This window comes from Mesoplodon bidens, assembly GCF_964165515.1.
Source record: "Mesoplodon bidens genome assembly, chromosome: 9".
Classification (NCBI taxonomy): domain Eukaryota; kingdom Metazoa; phylum Chordata; class Mammalia; order Artiodactyla; family Ziphiidae; genus Mesoplodon; species Mesoplodon bidens.
The window spans coordinates 90,256,743-90,276,863 of record NC_138166.1 but is presented as its reverse complement, the minus strand read 5'-3'; positions in this window follow the sequence as shown (position 1 = coordinate 90,276,863).

Sequence of the window (20,121 nt, the reverse complement as noted above, 5' to 3'; positions counted from 1 at the left end):
CTGCCTGGTCAGCTTCCTGAAGTGCATCAGTGGTTCCAAAACTTTCCCATTAAGGAACCATGGCCCATCAGAACCCTGCACCTCAGGGACTCCACGTGGCTGCAAATGCCACACTCAAAGAAGCCCAGTACCCTTGCCTATGCTGCCTCTCTTCCTGAATGACATTGCCTGCCTCCTTCACATTGGAGTCTCTGCCAATGCTAGGCTCATCTTCTCCAGGAAGTCTGCTTCACTTGCCGTATGCAGTGTTAGGTTTTCTCTCACTCTATTCCCCTAGTACTTTACATGTACTTCTAACTTATAGCATACAACACACCATGGGCATATTTGTTTGCATGTCAGTTTCCCAGAAAAACACCCTCCCCTCAATGCAAGATGATGGAGGACAAGACTGTATTATTAACCATCTGTGTATCTCCAGCCACAAAACCTAGCAAGGTGTTGTCCTTTGGGAGCTACGTAATACGTCCGTGTTGAATGAGTGTATTAACGAATGACCTCAAATTTGCTGCAAAGTTCTGCACTGTGGGAAAATCAGAGAAATCCTCTTGCCACCTCTTATATATGGTGGGGGGGTACCGGGAAGGTCTGGTACATGAGTTCAGAAATGTAACTGAATGAATCCCCAAGCTGTGCTCATGAGGAATCCAAGAGGAGATGAAGTCCAAGTTTCTTATGCTTTAAAAATCCTTATTATTGAATATCTCCTACTTTAAATTTTTAGCTGAGAATGCTATATTACTACAGGGAACTTGCTTGTACTAACAGCCTCGCATTTGTCATTTAAATAGGACCCTCTATCATTTTTCCTTAGTTTGTTAGTAGCTGTCACGTATAAAATTACCACAAATAAAAGACGGAGGTGGAATATAAATGTTCAGAGACAACACAGCATGGCAAGCAGATGTGAGAAAGGAGGTTGCACAACACTTGCTGGTTCCCCAAGGGACGAGGAATTTAGGGCAAGTCACATCAGGAGCCTAGTGGCTGTTCAGCCCAGATACATACGTATATATGTATGTATATATGTATATTATTTTTTTCTTGGAAGTGTAATCTTTTTGGATCTATTTGATTCACTATGTTGTGCAGGCCTCTGCTGCTATAACTTAAAATACCATACCTCTTTTTGTTTCAGGAAGCTAAGGCTAAGTTACTTCCTGAAATCCCTCCTCGGCTTCCAGGCTCTTTTTTTTTTTTTTTTTTTTTTTTTAAGCATTAAAAGCACACACAAAAAAATCAAAACAGCATACAGGAATATAAAGTGAAAAGGAAGTTTCTACCCTTCTTCTTGTCCAGGCTCTTTTACCACAAAGAAATTTCATTTCAGCAAGGAAAAGCCAGAGAGGGAGTTTCCCGGGTGGGAAAGCAAATGAGAAGGGGAAGAAAAGAAGGACATATTCTGACAGAGTCAGGGCACCAAGGATTTTGTGACCAGTGTCACCAAAACACTTATGCCCAGGTTCGTGAATAGGGTAGGACCCTGCAAACATAAGACCTGGCTTGCAGGTCAGCCTCTGGTTCAGGTTAGCTGGGTAATTAAGGGCATGTCATTTCCCACTCTGAGATTCAGTTTTATTACCTATAAAGTGAGGAATTTGTCCTTTCCAGGTTTGATCTTCTGTGCCACAGGGAATGTCTATAAATTGTTGTTTCCTGCTTTAATTCGCATCAAATCTAGTAAATGGGAACCACTGACTTATTCAAGGGATATTAATTTGCCTCTAGTCTGTTAGGTCACGAGAAATAATGTGGTTAAAAAACAGAACTGGCATTTTCCTTCTTCTTGCCAATTCAACAAACGTCAGAGACAAGGAAAGGCTTTGCTTAAGACTGAAACAGCATGTTCTAACCGGTGCCACAATGTACAACATACATCACGGGGAAAGCACTGCCAAGCAGAGAAAAGCAAAACTTTAATTTTTTCCACTTGGAATTAAAAGTGTTTTTCATTGCATTTTCTGCCTACGGCTTTAGAGCTTCAACCAGGTGCTATACAGCTGATGAAAGAGAGCTTAGTGTTGGATGACAGTTTACATTTTACCTCCTTCGGCTCTACCGCAGAACGGTGAATTCAGAGTTGTGCCCTCTAGTGGAGAAACACTCTGATTGCAAGTTTCTTTTACTGGGAAGGAGAATCAGATCTTCAACCACTTGGGATTTTTGTGTGACGGGGCACCGTTTCAAATGATTTATGTCTTTCATGGTCATAAAGAGCACTCAAGACTTGGAGTTAAAGAGTCCCAAGTCTGAGTCCTAGGTTGGCCATCATGTAACTATGTAAATTTGGGAGTTAATCTCTGAAAGTCCCAGTGCTTCCATCAATTACCTGAGTTTTACCTTCCATGTTGCGCTGTTGTGTTAATTAAACGAAGTAATACATCCACGTGTGCTTTTTAAAATATAAACTATTTTTATTATAAGTAAAGTTAAAAAAATATTCAGTCCCTTGAAAGCCTAAACCAATATTAAGAAAGTACATCTCTGAATACTAGGTGAATCAGCATATACTTGAATTTTTTGAAAGCTTTTTTTGTATTTCTCCTCTTTGTCAATCTCCTCTCACACTTATCCAGCATCTTCTCTGAACTCACAACTGCATTATCAAGTAAAAAATCTTAAATGAACTTTGAATAATTTACTTAAGAATTACCTGAATTCAACTGAAGAGTTAGTTAAGAGATCTGCCAAGTTCCTGGACTTAAATAAAAACAAAACTTAAAATAGTTAATAAAATCAAATAATTTAATTTAAAAATGCCACCTATAGGAAGCCCACTTTAAATAAGAATATATAAAGTAAAAGTATGGTAAAAATATGACATTTTAACATTAGTCCAATTGAAGATGAAATTCCTTCCCAAAGAGCTTCTCTACAAGTTACTTCTCTACAGAAAAAGCACCTAAAATGTATGAATGACTATCTGTGGATGGTGAGATTATCCATCATTGTTTTTCTTCTTTTTATTGTTCTATGTTAACAATATATCACCAACATTATTAAGTTAAAAGCATTATCTCAAACCAATTCAAAGTAATGGGTAATTCTGTGTGAAGTGGAAAAATGGTGGAAATTGACATAGATGTTTGTCATTTTAACTACCTAACCAGGTATAAACCTCCCCTCCTCTGTCCCCAGTACTCTCCGAGAAGCACACACACCTTGTTACACACAAGACAGTAGCAGACTGTACTTGCAAAGCATTCCTCCTGTTTCCCCAGATGTGTTTATGTATCATCCCAGTCTACACACAGCACCTACCCTTCCTCCTGCTCTCCATCACACGTTTTTGAGATTAAGAACTTTTAAAATTAAAAGCATAGTCAGTAATTATGTAATATAACATTTTTCTGTTTGAAATAACTGATTAACATTCCACTAAAACCAAGCGAAGTAACTGATCTTTCCAGGTCTGACTCTATAGTAATACTACAGAATCAGAGAGAAAAGCCATGTTCAAGATTAGCAAGGAAAATGGATGAGGAGGGAATGTCAGGAGCAGGGCAGTGACACTGAGGATGGGAAGGTGGGGTTTAACTGGGGCAGACTTGAGGATCTGAAACAGATGGCAGAAGTAAAGTACACGTGGGAAGGAGAGGGAGGAATTAGTGTTCAGCCCAGCCCCTCCAAGCGCCCTGTGTCTTCACGTGTAGGTTCTGATGCCAACTTAAACCTCCGAGAAACCTAGGACTACAGAACTCCTGCACTCTGAGCCACGGGAAAGTTCTAGCCTCCCAGAGACACTGGATTGTCTTCCTGAAACCCCGACCAGACAGATCAAGGCCCCTTCTTCTACTTTCTCACAACACCCTGAACTTTCCTTCACGGGACTTACTACAATTTAAGTATAAATCTATTTATGTGAATAATGAACCTGGCAATCAAGGGGATTCTGAGAGAAGGGTTAAAATGGTCCCAATTTATACATGATCAAAAAACTCAGGACTCTACGGACAGACCCCCAAGACTGCTAGCCTGGTTAGCATTTCCAAACCTCTCCATAAAGTCAGTCCCAGACTTCTTACAAGTACGTGTAAAACCTCACAAGTCTGAGTTATTATCATTCAGGTTCAGAATTATTGTAAATTATCTCATCAAACTCTTTAACTTCTATAATAGATTTTCTAATTAGTGCCCTGAACCACAAGAAACAAAATAGAGCAAAAGAGAGAACGCATTTATATTTCTCTTTATTGAATACCTTTAATTATGGATCTAGAGCAACTCCATAATGAATAAAAAATGAAATTACTTGTAGCAGTGGACTTGCACTGCTCAATCCACATTATTCTTTCTGCTCTGCATAATCTGTGGACCAGAAACTAATTATGTAACTACCAATGCATCTACTTTAACCCTGAACCCTCACAGCATTAACCAACTAATCTACTCGGCACACAATCTCACCCACACCGAGAACCATAAACCAAAAGGAGTCCTAAAACCATGTGCTCCTTCTCCATTTGCTCTCCCTCCCCAAACATCTGAGCTTCCCTCCTGATGGCCCATCTGAGTTCAGCTTCCAGCAATCAAAACAGCAGCTGCACAGCACTCCCCCAACCAATCTAACTACAAGTTAAAGAAAAAAAGATAGAATGAAGAGATGATTGTAAAAAATTCAGTTAACCTCTTAGAAGCCTAGAAAATATGATTTCTCTCTAAAGATATCAAAATGAACTTTTGAGTTTTGCTAATCCATCCCCCAAAAGGAACTTTGATGGTGCTCCTACCAGAATTGCGTATATGAGGCTCTGAGGAATCGCTCCTTTGGTCTAGTTTGCCTTCGTAGCCCTCTTCTGTTTTCCAAAGACTTTCCTCCTTGTCAAGTATTTTCGGTCCTAGAAACCAAAGGAGGTTATGCTCCTTCTCTTAGATGAAAATTTAAGTCATGTATGGCTTTTATTTATTTTTTTAATTGGGGTATAGTTGTTTTACAATATTGTGTTAGTTTCTACTGTACAGCCAAGTGAATCAGCTCTATGTATACATACATCCCCTCTTTTTTGGATTTCCTTCCCACTTAGGTCACCTCAGAGCATTGAATAGAGTTCCCTGTGCTATACAGCATGTATGCCTTTTAAAAAGAACCCTGTGTGAGTGAAAATATACAGTATTGGGAATCCAAAAACAAAACAAAACAAATGAACAAATCTAGCAACACAGAAACAGATTCACAGATATAGAGAACAAAATGATGGTTGTCAGAGGGGAGGGGCTTGGGCAAAGTAGATGAAGGAAGTTAAGAGGTTCAAACTACTACATATAAAATAAATAAGTCACAGGGATGTAATGTACAGCACAGGGAATATAAATAATAATGTGTATGGTACATAACACATAAAAATATCAAATCACTATGCTGTACACCTGAAACTAATACTGTAAGTCAACTATACTTCAATAAAAAAGTAAATAAATAAAATAAAATAAAAAGGACTCTGTATGATATTATAATGGTGGTTACATATCCTTATACATTTGTCCAAACCCAGAGAATGTACAACACCAAGAGTGAACCTTAATGAAAAGCATGGACCTTGGGTGATTATGATGTGTCAAGGTAGGTTCGCCAGTTGCAACAAATGCACCACTCTGATGGGGAATGTTGATAATGGGGGAAACTGTGCATGTGAGGGGGCTGGGGGTATATAGGAAACCTCTGTACCTCCCTCTCAATTTTGCTATAAACCTAAAAGTGCTCTAAAAAAAGTAAATCTTTAAAAAAATAATAATAAAAAGAAATGTTTACCCCAAAGGAGTTTCCCTACACAAAATGTTTATCATGGAGCATTGATTTTTTTTTCTATTGTCATCATTGTCAATAGAGCAATGTACAGTAGGGAAGTCTCCCTGAAGGAGTTAGAGGGCTTTGTGTACAATCCCTTGTTTACTGTGCCTCATTTCATAGGGAAGCTTAATCACCTGCTCGTTGAAAGGTTCTCCCCACAGGTGTTTTATTCCCTCTCCAACTGTTCATCCTCATCCCCACTGTTAAGTAATAAAGGGATCAATACCATTAAGTAGGTCATGATGTTGAAACCTTATGATGAAAAAGTTTCTTTATGAAGATAATCCCCGTTTCACTAAAATCTTTACATCCTGGGGAAACAAAAACAACTACCTTTGTTATTACTGACCAAAAAAAACCAGACTAAGGGCTTCCCTGGTGGTGCAGTGGTTGGGAGTCCACCTGCCGACGCAGGGGGCACGGGTTCGTGCCCTGGTCTGGGAGGAGCCCGCGTGCCGCGGAGCAGCTGGGCCCGTGAGCCATGGCCACTGAGCCTGCGCGTCTGGAGCCTGTGCTCCGCAACGGGAGAGGCCACAGCAGTGAGAGGCCTGCGTACCACAAAAAAAAAAAAAAAAAACCAGACTAAAAGGTGTTTGTAGTATATGCACTTTAGGGTCTGTTTGCTCAGAATGATCCTCCTTTCTTTGGGACATTCCCCTGAGAGTATCTTTTTTGTTTTTTACCCCTGTGATGATGTCAGCATCATAGTGCTGTGATGTGGCTGTAACTGATTGGCCAGCAGTTGGCATCTCAATGAAGCTGGACCAATTAAGTGCTCACCTTCAGAAATCTGGGCTGGGTTCTGAGAGATGTCCCAGTCTCTGGGCTGTGATGGATTATCATGGGAGTGGCATCACTGTAATGTTCACACTCCAGAAGGGAGGTCCCCAAACTTCTACTGCAGAAATCCGTAAAGTATCCCAAGTTTCCATCCATCTCAAAGCAGAGCTCTTCATCTTTTTCCCAGCATCTGTGAGATACCACAAAATTCTTTCTTTCTTCTATAAGCCACCTCACTTCCTTTCTGTAATAAATAATAATGATTTGTTTAATGCATCTTTTTCTAAAAACTCATTAGGGTGGCACGAAGTGAAGCAAATTATTTATACTTAGTCTTATTTCTGATACAGGTTACCACCATTGCTGGTGTTTTTGAGAGGGTAGGAATGTTCAACCCTCTCCACACTTCCCTATAAAGGAACACTTTCTGTCCAGTCTCGTTGAGCTTTTCTCCTAGATAGGAAGAGTTCTTCATCTGATGGGCAGAATCTGAGACCATAATTCAGTCTTTATATCTACAGAGAGAGAGAGAGAGAGAGAGCACCGGGATACTATATCTTTTTTTTATTTTTTATTTTTATTTTATTTATTTATTTATTTTTTGCGGTACGCGGGCCTCTCACTGTTGTGGCCTCTCCCGTTGCGGAGCACAGGCTCCGGACGCGCAGGCTCAGCGGCCATGGCTCACGGGCCCAGCCGCTCCGCGGCATGGGGGATCTTCCCGGACCGGGGCATGAACCCGTGTCCCCTGCACCGGCAGGCGGACTCTCAACCACTGCGCCACCAGGGAAGCCCGGGATACTATATCTTGAAAGGCTTAGAGACTTGTATGTTCTCTCTCTTTGACTTACTAGGCCCATTAACATTGGGCTCTCTTGCCCTCTCTTGGTCTGTCTTCATGCTCCCCTTGCCCAGGCCCAGAGAGCATCCTCTCTCCAATCCTACATTTATGCTCTTATTTGGATTAGCAAAGCAAGCTATACAGATCTTGACCCTAACCCTGGTTGGGTAAGTAGACTGGCGATCTTCAGACCAGCTATTTTTAGATATGTCAGAGTCATGACAACTACTCAAAGGAGACTTTATTTAGATTTCCATACCTAACTTACTGAAAGGATTTTCCAAAATCTTCTAAAGGCAAAGCAATACATTTAGTTCAGATAGTGGGCATTTGGCCATTTATTTTATTTAATTGGTATTTTACTCCCTGTTTTCCCTTATATCAGAGCTTCTTAATCCAAAACTAGAGAGAATATTGGTAAAGAGTAGAATTTAGGCATTAAATTTCACCTCACATCCCTTTGGGGCATGATTCATTCTTGGTATGCTGTACACAGGTTATCCTGTATCCAGCTCAGTGGTTCTCAATGTGGGCTACTAATTAGACTCTCCTGGGAAGCTGTGAAAACTTGCAGTGCTCAGACAGCACTCGTGTCAAACTAAGCCAGAATTTCTCTGGGTGGGAACCAGACAGCAGTGAATGTGCAATAAAGGTTGAGAGCCACTGCTATGTCTACTACTCTTTCAACAACCCTCATGACTCTCCTGTTGTCTTTTGACAACAGGAATCTCCTGATCAACCAAAGAGCACAGAGCCCAAACAGAAGCAAGGAAGGGCTAAGGGAGTCGAGAGGAAAAAAAAAAAAAAAAAAAAAAAGTTGGGTTGGTGCACAGCAAACTCAGTGGGTTGTAGCAGTAGGAACAAAAGTCTTGTGCCAGATGATTTATTATAGAAGGACAAACTGCTTTGATTGGAATTGTATTGATCTCAGTGGACAAACTTAATGGGAAAAAAGATCAAGTTCTGAAATTAGGTAAAAAAACCCCAACATATATATATGCGATGAGAGAGAGAGGACTAAATATGAATAATCAAAGTTGAGAAAACTTAGGTGCATATCGGTCTGCTCGGGCTGCCATACCAAAATACCACAGCTTGTGTGGCTCAAACAGCAGAAATATATTGTCTTATAGTTCCAGAGGCTAGAGGTCCCAGATCAGGATGCTAGCATGGCCAGTTTTTGGTGAGAGCTCTCTTCCTGGCTTGTAGGTGGCTGCCTTCTCTCTGTGTGCTTACATAGCGTTTTCTTGGTATGTGCAAGGAGAGAGAGGGAAAGAGACAGAGACAGAGAGAGGGAGGGGAGGGGGAGGGGAAGAGAAGGTGAAGGGGGAGAGGGAGGGAAAGAGGGAGGGGGAGAGAAGGGGAGAGGGTTCTGGTGTCTCTTCCTCTTCTTATAAGAGCCACCAGCCCTATCAGATTAAGGCCCCACCCTTATGACCTCACTTAACCTATATCACCTCCTCACAAATATAATCACTTTGGGGATTAGGACTTAAAACATATGAATTTGGGGAATAGGAGGGAAGGAGGTTTCAGTCTACGGCAAGGTGTTTTGGTTCAGTCTAGACAAACTATAAGTCAATAATGATTGCTAAAATGTGATTGTATGTCAAGATACATAAAAATAATAGTGATTATTTATTGAAGTTTACCATGTAGCAGGCACTATAATACAGATAGCACACTTTTACCATATAACACACATGGACCTTTTTACACATTATATCATTTAGAGTATGGAGAGAAACAAACAGGATTAGCCAGAGAAGGCCTCTGGACACTCATAATAATGGAGAAAGAGGATTTCCCATTCCCAGTATGAGCTGGCTGTGTCTAGCTATTGTGTACCTAGCACAATACCAGGGCACCATATCCTCCAATAGCCTGAAGTCAATTTCTCAGAAAGTCACCAGGCACTAGCAGCTGGTTCTCAGACAACTCCCTGAAGCTGTCACCCAAGACCTGATCCTTTATTCCCTGAATGAAAACTGTTTCTCATATTTGCATTATATGCTGGTAGCTAAAGAGGCAAGGTACCCCCCCCAACCCCGCCAACACAAGCCCATCCAAAATTGTGCAGCTTCTCCCAGACTCCCAAAGGCATCTCTGTGATACGGGGCAGCATGCCTCTTCTTACTGAACTTTGGCTGGTCAATTTCCCCAAAAAAACCTCTTTCCCAGATAGAGCTGTTTTTAACCTGGTGCTTCTCTAACTTTTATAGGCATATGAAACATCTGAAAGATTTTGTTAAAATGCAGATTCTGAGTCACCCGGTTTGCAAGGGAACCCAAGTTTCTGCAATTTTAACGAGCTCCCGCTGCTGAAATAGGGACTGCACTCTGAGTAACAAGCATGTTTTGAGGAACATACTTTGTGATATGGTGGTATTTTCCATCTCTCACCTCCCACCTCCCCACCAGTCCATCAATCCTCACAGCAATCTCCTGAAATATTCTTGTGTATACTCATCATTTTGTGTATTAGAAAATTAAGGCTCAAATAGGCTATGGAATCATAGAGAAGAGACTGTCCCTGGGGTTTCAATTAAGTTGCTTTTTTCTTTTTTTGGAAAAGGGACACTGTCTCTCTTCTCTCATCTTTCTCTTTACAAATTCACTGATTTTATTCTGAAGGATTAAAACTCACCGTACGATTATAGAAGCGAACTCTGGGAAAGTACGTAGAAGGATCCTGGACTTTGATGTGAATCACAACTCACCAATCAATTCACCGTCTTTCCCAGACCTACATCGCTATAATTTAGTAGATGGCAGCTACGGCTGACTTGAGAAACAGCTATGGGGCCACCAGCCTGGTACTTTTGTAACTTTTTATGTTTTTCTTTCTTCTTATTTTTCATAAACCCCTTGGTACCTCACACACAGAAGGGTAAAAGAATGAATAAAGGTATAGATAAGTAAACGAGATTCCCATGTTAGATCCAAAGATTGAGTAATGTTACTCTCCTCTATGAAAACCAGCAGAGGGAGTGACAAACATAAATACACATACATATGCATATATATACACACAAACATATTTCTTACTGTTCAGTATCATATATATTTAGATTTAAATTTGTATAAAATGTACATAAAAGATAGATATGTACATATCATAAGAAATATGCATAAGGAAGCAAATATTTTTATCCCTTATGCATGTCCTTCGAATGGACTAATCAGGAGCATTTCAAAATGAAGGCAAAACCACATGATTCAAAAACGAGATAAATTAAACTCATGAGTTGGTCTGTATTCTGCCCACTTAAAATCATTTAGCTTGAGTTTCAAAGTGATATTGTAACCAGGTTCACTTCACTGAACCTATTTGCATATTCATCTGAATGCAAAGCACAAGATTAAAGTGAATTGCTGTTTAGCTTTCTTCTCTGGAGTTCTCTGCGGGATCCACCTCTTGCTGACAAGCACACCAAAGCCCCTAGGGAAGCATTTACAAAATGGGTTTACAAATTTGTTTATGTGCAGTACCCTCCTCACCAAAACAACAGAGATCACCATGATCCTGCAACTAAAGCAACTCTTCCCATTTAATCAGCTTCTCCTACTCATTTTTCACTCTACTCTTATTTTGTACACTTTTAATTTGAGCTTATCTTTATCCTATTTAACATTTTAAAAGTTACTTCACATGTGTAGCAAGATATCAAATATTCATTAGGTACCTCTTACATGCTTAGCTTTATGTTAGGCGCTGGTTTTAATACATTGTTTTCTTATTAGAAGAATGAAACATACACATATTAACATTTCGAATAATATAAAAGGCTATTAATTTGACTCAGTTCACCCCATTTTCAGTACCTCGTCTGAGTTTTAACCACTTTTAATTATTTCTCCTGCATCCTCCCAGAAAGTATATGTTTGTATGTGTGTGGCTGAGCATATATAGGGCACCCTAAGATGTACACGTATCTTTCTCTATTTTCCAGTAAATTGATTCCTCCCAAAACAAGAAATACAACCTTTAGTTTTTGGGTACTAGCCTCAAAATAGCACATAACACTGATTTTTGGATATAATAAGTGTCTGGCAATGTATTTGTTAACTCACCAGCCCTTGATATTCTTTTCCCATTAATCCATTCTAGCTTGGATATTTAACTCTGTGTATGGCTCTTCCTCTCAACTTCTACTACATTAAACAACATTTGGTCAAGTTCCAATTTAAACATATTGAATGAGCTTATTTCTGAAACATAAGGCCCCTCTTGAAAAGGATTATTCTGTAGTTTGTCTATTTTAAAATTCTACTATATTTTACTGGGTTTTTTAAAGGAAAGGCAATTGATAGCACTAGAACAGGCTTAACCAATGATTTTAACATTGGATCTGAAATGTTTTAATATTTAAAAAATCCCATTTATATATCATATGTTCCTTGACTCATTTATTTTAAAATAGTTGCATAACATGCACCATACCCAGAGACCCATGGTAATAGGAAGAGCGCTGGCTTTAGAAAGACCAGGAGAGGAAGGGAGAGCCTACAGCTCAGAGAACTGTGCTTGAGGTGGGACTGGGCAGGGAGCAGCCACATTTACAGGGCAGAGAAAGCTACAGCTTGTGCACAGAAAACAGGCAAGGAGAAAACCCAGAGGCGGCAATTGGGGAAACAAGGTCAACTTTGCAGATCAAATATGTTTACACAGGAAAAAGGGAAGCTGCCTGAGTAAGATTCAGATGTTTTAAAGAAAGGAGGCTGCTGTGGAAGTGAGTTCATCTGTCATAGAGATTTCTATGACATTGAAAATTGCAGTTACTGACCATGTTAAAATAACTGCATATTTAAATTGTTCTACAATAGATGTAAAAGAGGTTTAAAATAATACCAATTTTATTACTAACAACCAGAGGACTGAATAACCTTGAAAATGTGTTTGCAACTCTATTTGTTCTTAGAATATATTATATTAAATATATGCAGCCAAAGATTGTTTCTAAAGTCACTTGAAATAATTTATTCTCACAGTGGTTGATATCATCAACTTGATATATAGGTAAGTTCATTCATTTTGTTTTTCAATTTGTAGGTACTCTACTGTATCTTTTCAATTCAATTTAATTTTGAAAATGTAAGTAATTCATAAGTTTCAAAAGCCAACATTATTTAAAAAGGTATTTTCGGGCTTCTCTGGTGGTGCAGTGGTTGAGAGTCTGCCTGCCGATGCAGGGGACACAGGTTCATGGCCCGGTCTGGGAAGATCCCACATGCTGCGGAGCGGCTAGGCTCGTGAGCCATGGCCGCTGAGCCTGCGCGTCCGGAGCCTGTGCTCTGCAACGGGAGAGGCCACAACAGTGAGAGGCCCACGTACAATCAATCAATCAATAATAAATAAATAAATAAATAAAAGGTATTTTCAGAGAAAGCTTGCTTTTATATCTGTTCCCTTTTTGGAGTGTTTTATTTATTAAATACATTTGCATAGACATACACAAATGGTTGCATATCAAATATACTCTTCGGAACCCTGCTTTTTTCACTTAACAATACATCCTGGAGATCACTCCATATCAGCTGATGGAGAGTGTCCTCATTCCTTTTTATGACTACACAGTATTCCACTGTGTGAATGGACTATTTTAAATTCAACCAGATCCCTATTAATTGATATCTGTAACATTTCTAAGCTTATGGGTTAAAACATAATTTTTAATGGGTAGATTATATGGATATAACAAAACTGATTTAGCTAATATATTTCCAAACATTTATTTCCAATATTTTGCCATTACAAAAAAAATGCTCTAGTAATAATTCTTTAGCAAACTCTATACAGATCCTAAATTATTTTATAGAATAAGCTTCTAGAAGTAGAATTTCCGGTTTAAATTTTTTGCACTTATTTAATGTTTTATCTCCATTGATTTGGGTCCTATTTGACAGCCTATGACATATAATAATCCTGACAGTAATTCCCAATTTGACCATTCAGTAACATCACTCTGTCATCCTGAGTATAGAATTTTTTCAAATCTAAAACTTATAGATACCAAAAAGCTGAATTAAAAATAGAAATAAAAACTATTCTAATATATGAATATAGTCTCCACTATGGAAAAATGGCATTGAGTTCTTATACCTATAACATGGAGATCAGTTTGCTCTGTCAAACAGAATAAATGAATAAATGAAAGTTTTGATTGAAGGTGTTATACAAATGAATTTTATCCATAGAGATTGCTTCAATTTAAGTAGTTACTGCAGTGTAATATAAATATTTACTTTGGGTTTTAAGGACAAGTGTTTCCCTGTTTTATATATGCCCTTTTGCACATGGTACAAACGTAGAAAACTTTGAAACTATTGCCAAGTTTCTTAGAAACCTGAAGTTTGACTTTGCTGAAAAAAAGTAATGTGTTCTACACTGCTCTCATTGAGACGCCACCAGCAGGGATAAACTTATCTGAGTCAAGAGTAGAAATTCAGGGCCTCCCTGGTGGCACAGTGGTTGAGAGTCCACCTGCCGATGCACAGGACACGGGTTTGTGCCCCGGTCCGGGAAGATCCCACATGCCACAGAGCGGCTAGGCCCGTGAGCCATGGCCGCTGAGCCTGCGCGTCCGGAGCCTGTGCTCCACAACGGGAGAGGCCACAACAGTGAGAGGCCTGCATACCACAAAAAAAAAAAAAAAAAGAGTAGAAATTCAAGAAGGAAAGGGACCTGGGATTGTCTTCCTTCCTCTAGACAATCATAAAGACTTCAAATAATTTCCCCTGAAGGTATATCCCTCAGAAAACATATAGCATAGAGGAATTCACTCTGGAGGATTCCACATAAAGCCATTTGTACAGGAAGCCCTGGAGGAAATAGAAATGACTAGTCAATGTTTTGATTCTGACCAGGGAAACAAATAATGGACCTAGTTTGTATATAGGGAACTACAATACATACCCAGTGACAGATTATAAACATGTCAGCCAGTGCCTGAGAGAACAGCTGGTATAAACATAAAGGAGCTACTATTTACCAAAGACAGATTTAGCAGAACAGAGATCCTTAGCCAACAGAGACAATTAGTACCCAAGATCCCAGAAAACTATCTGAGGAACCATCTTATAGAATATTAAGATACGAAAGCAACTGTGTAACAGACCCCATCTGAGCTTCACAACATGTAAAATCAAAGGGATAAGAGATGTCGTGGAGTGGAAGATAGACACTATGAGAAAACAGGCTGTAAGCAGAGCTCCATTGGATGGAGAGAATAATTCTGGTAGGTGGAACTTCTAGAGATAAAGACTATGCCCTAATCAGTAAACTCAAATATCTTAATGAAATAAAAATTCATATTTTAAGGCAAGACAAGAAAAACATAAACATAAAATTTGTTCTGCCAGTTTGGGCCTCCTCCCTCCCCTCTACTATGCATTGTGCATCTGTGTTATGTATCAACCAGACCTCCCCAAAGGCAGAAAAACCTGCTCAACCATAAAGATCAATTTTTCTTCTTTTGGAGCTAGCCATGTAAATCCTTAGAAGATAATATTCCTTTCTCAATTGTGTAAGGGGTCACGATGACCCACCACTCGCCTTGTATGTGCAGATATCTTTGGTAAACTTTATGAACAATGCCAATATATCTTTTTCCTTAAAGATTGCAACTGGTGAAGAATAGACTGGGTCAGAGGAACTGAGGAGATACTGGGCCGCACCTAATGGAAGTTCTGAGCTTAAATACTCAGGACCTTATTAATGTTACTAGCTATATTACTTGTACCCTGCCTATTTTACTAGATCATTTTTTCTTGCATTACCAAATGTGTGACTGAGCCTCCAGTAAAAATACTGATGACTAGGCAGCTTGAAACAATTGATCAAATATATAGTTATATAAGGTCAATGAGTATAATAGTGTAACTCTAGATATGGGAAGAAGCAATAAGAGGGAACCATTTCCAGGATGATAACGGACTAGTAAGACAGGTGGCCCAGAGGCTTTTGGCTACTGTTAACAGGGCTAGTCCAGTAATAGCCCAATAAGTGGCTTATCAACGAAATCCTCACCTGACATTGGAATGAGCATTCTTAGTGCCGTGGGACAGACTGGTGATGAAATGCCTCCCAAACCTTAGTCAAAATTAAGACTGAAAGGGAAGGGATTGTAAAATAAAGAACGTGGCCCATTATCCAGTTCTACAAGAATCAAGACATTAGCCACTGCAGTCACTGACCTACAGTACACCCTGAAAGGAATTCAGGGCAAGGATCAGAATGAGGCACTTTGTGCTCTGGGAAAACTGGTAGAACTGGCCTTCAGATAGTTAGATCTCTTCAGGAGAAAATTTTATGAACCCAGTTTCTTGCATCTTCCTACACTCAGAAAAGCACTAAAACCATTAACTTAGAAATACTATTTCCTGCAAATAGCAGTAACCTTTTAACAAGATGTGTGCTTGAATTGCATGTACCCCTTGGCCAATATCACATATATATTGACCTCCCCACTTATCTCTTTGGAACAGTTTTCAGAGCTCTCTGGGTATTAATACTCAGGTTGGCACAAATAAGTTTTTCCATTTCTTTCTTAGATTGACTATTGATTAATTTTTTTGTTGACAATCTTATAGAACCAAACACATAATGTCAACAACTGCAGCCAACCAGATGATACACAGTGATGTGTAAGATGAGGCACTAAAGGGTATTCTCCCACCTAAAGACAAGAGGGGCCATGCTGGCTTAGCTAACAGTTGCCTCTAAGGAATTTGGGCCCCGTATTGCCATACTGTCTGATTTTTCAAGAAAAGCTAAAAAAGTTTTTGTGTGAAGAAATCAAACCGTTATGTTACCAACACAATTTTTTAAGTTTTAAAAAATTCTATACAGGCCAATCAAAACATGTCTCAGGCCCCCAGTTTTCTATCTCTATAACTGTCCTCAGGCTACTGAGCCTGAGGAAGCTGTTTACTGCTACTGGGCCTTACCATTCCCTTCTTCCAAAAAGAATGAGAGGGGCTCAGGAACAATGAACATTACAAGGGAAAGCAATTCTGTTTTTTTTTTTTTTTATGGGCAATAAATAGTTCTTATTTACCCTTGAATTGCAAAAGCTCCGTGACACCCAAAGTTAACAATGTTAGCTCAAGATAACTTCAAATATCTTTTATTTATTAAAAAAAAACCTGTAAAGCTGAAATAGGACTATAACTTTCCAAATTTCAAACTGGTTCATAATGGTGCAATTCAAGCCTTTTTCATCTTGCTAATGAAAATGCCACACTGACTAGGCATTTCATGCATTCAAAGATGCTGATGCAGTCCTCTCAAAAGGAAAGCAAAGACCCATCCCTTCTAATAATCAGTTGATTAATCTTCCCACCAAGATGACCAGATATTTTGACTGCACAGGTAGAAAACATTTACCTGTAAGGTCAGTCTAGAGAGTTTTGAGAGCACAAATTGGGAGTTGATATTTTACAGCTCCCAGTAGAGTATTAAATGTGTTTCTATCTCTTTTCAAAGGCAATGGCTATTTTTTAACCTGAAAACATTTTTTATATATAAAAAATCACCCTGCCTCTCACCACATTTCTGAAAATACGATTTTCTTAGAATGAGGGAATTTACAGTTGGAAAACACATTGGAGGTCATTCTGGTCAAATCTCTGATTCAGTGGGGAATTCATGCTACAGAACCCCAACAAATGACCAGTAGTCTCTGCTTAAGTAACTGGTGAAATTTAACCAGTCTCTAAGGATTTTGGCTCATATGGAGAATGGTAAAAATGTGACTTGGAATTTTTCTCTCTCCCCATCTCAAGTCCACACGTAACAAAGTGAAAGATCCCTGCTATTAACTCTATCATATTCTGCTCTCTCCTTAGTAATCCTCAGCACCAACAAACACCCAACAGGCTGGCGTCCCAAGCACCACTCGTGACTCACAAGTATCTGATTATTTCAAGCAGTGAAATATCACATTTGGCACCTCTCCTGAGAGGCAGCTGCTGTGTTTAGCTGGTGTGTGAGCAGTTGGTGGGTCCTGCCCACTGGCAGACCAAGTCAAAAATAGTTAGTGCCCACGTCAGCAGTCAAAAACCACACGGTTTCACTGACATCCTAAAATTTGTGGGGCTAATGTGGCCAAAACAAGGAGCAGAAACCCGTATAAAAAAAGGCAAACAACCTTTCTAGTCTTTTGGACTTTCTGTCCTCTTAAAGGAAGAACAAACCACTTGCCTTTATTTTGAAAGTTTTTTTGTTTTTTTTTTTTTTGCGGTACGCGGGCCTCTCACTGTTGTGGCCTCTCCCGTTGCGGAGCACAGGCTCTGGACGCGCAGGCTCAGCGGCCATGGCTCACGGGCCCAGCCGCTCTGCGGCATGTGGGATCTTCCCGGACCAAGGCACGAACCCATGTCCCCTGCATCGGCAGGCGGACTCTCAACCACTGCGCCACCAGGGAAGCCCTACTTGCCTTTATAGAATTGCTCTGAAATGCTTGAATCTGTGAAGAAGATATATTACCATCATAAATCAAATGAATTTATTATGGACCAATAATTTCAAGCTCAAAATAAATTATTTCAATTTTTATAGAAAAAATGTATTTGCTGTGGAAATTGGTCATTTTAAAATATTGATTTAATGTAGTATAGGATCTCCAATAGTAAGTGTATCTGTGGTTTCTAGGGCTCTTAAAATAATGTTTTGGAAGCTAGCTGTCCTCATTTTCCCTATTTGTGCCCATGACACAGCTATTAATCTTTAGACAGTTATATATTATTAAAATATCTTCCAATTAATGTCTTGTCTCTTCACTTTCTTTCTTGGTAAATTTACATGAAAAAAAGTACTTAATTTGATGCAGTCAGTTTTATTAATTTTTTCTTGTACATTTTGTTTCTTATGTATTTTGTCAAAGAAATATTTCCCATCATAAGGTTTAAAATAGTTTGATATTTTCTCCTAAAAGGTTTACAGCTTTGCCTTTCAGAAATAAGCCAAAATTATTTTATGTGTATCACGTGAGGTAAGAATCAAATTCCATTTTTCTCAACATGATAACAAGCTGTTAGCACCTATTTTCCCACTGATTGATAATGCCATTTATGTTGCATATCAAGGTGTCACAAAAGTAGATTCTACTCCTGGGCTCTTGAGTCAATTTCTCTATGAAGCATAAATAACACTGCACTAAATGCTGTAAATGTAAAGTAAGTCAATATCTTATAGAGTAGGTTCCCACACCAGATTCTTCTTCAGGAAAGTTTCAGCCATTTTTCTTCCCCTCAAAATTTTTAGAATCAGCTTGTCAAGTTTCTCAAAAATTTCTATTGGTATTTTTATTAAAATTGTGTTGAATCTCTAGCTTAATTTGTAGAAAACAGGTACCTTATGATACTAAATTTTCTACTTCACTAATTAGATACCTTCATTTATTCAATTCTTCCTTAATGTCTTTGAAGAGGTTTTATAATTTTCTCTATAAAAGTCTTAAACAGTTTATGTTAGACATATGCCTATGTACCCTTATACTTTTGTGCTATTGTAAAGATTATTATTTTTGAGTTACATTTCTGTTTGTTGATAGCATATAAAAATTCAGTTAATTTTTGTCTTATAGCCAGAAATGTTGCTAATTAATTCTAATAAGTCTGAAAACACTTTGGATTTTTTTATTTGGGCAATAATTTTCTGCAAATAATAATTTTCTTCCTTCCTTCTTTATATATTTTATTATTTTTCTTTTGTACTATCTTGGCTACCCTTAATATACTAAAACATAGAAAATAATGTTGAATAGAGGCAGTTTTGTTGGTTATTCTTGTCTTGTTCCTAATGTTACAGAAAATGCTTCTATTCGTCACTAATAATGTTCTTAAAAACATTTTAGTTGGTAGCTTTTTAAATTTATTTATTTATTTATTTATATTTGATTGCACCGGGTCTTAGTTGTGGCAGGTAGGCGCCTTAGTTGCGGCTCGAGGGGTCCTTAATTGTGGCTCGCTGGCTCCTTAGTTGCAGCATGCGGGCTTCTTAGTTGAAGCTTGCCACCTCCTTAGTTGCAGCATGTGGGCTCCTTAGTTGTGGCATGTGAACTCTTAGTTGTGGCATGCATGTGGGATCTAGTTCCCTGACCAGAGATCAAACCCAGGCCCCTTGCATTGGGAGCGCAGAGTCTTAACCACTGTACTACCAAGGAAGTCCCAGCTTTTTTCAGATTAATAAAGTTTTCTTCTGTTCCTACTTTGGAAAATATTTATAATAAATAGGTATTGAATTTTATCAATTTTTTCCAATTTTTGAGAGAAACATACATTTGTTTCTCCTTTGATCTGCTGATGTAGTGAATTTAATTTATAGACTACTTAAGAAAATAAAATTCTTTTGAATTTCTATGGAAAAGGCATTATTTATTAAGGATATATGATCTTGCTATGCATAGCTAGATTTAGTTTGCCAGTATTTTGCTCAGGATTTGTACATCCATGTTCCTGAGTAAGATTGTCTATTATTTTCTTTTCTCATGATGCTCTCGTGTGATTTTAGAATATAATATTAGCTTTCTAAAATGTGTTCAGAGAATATTCATTTTTCTATTTTTTGGAAGACGTATAATATTAGAACTACCCCTTGAAAATGTGATAGAGTTCTTCTGTGACACACTCTGCAACTTGTTTTTTTCACTGTGGGAAGAACTTAGATTACTCAGTTTTTTAAAATGTTATAGAAATTTCCATGCTTTCT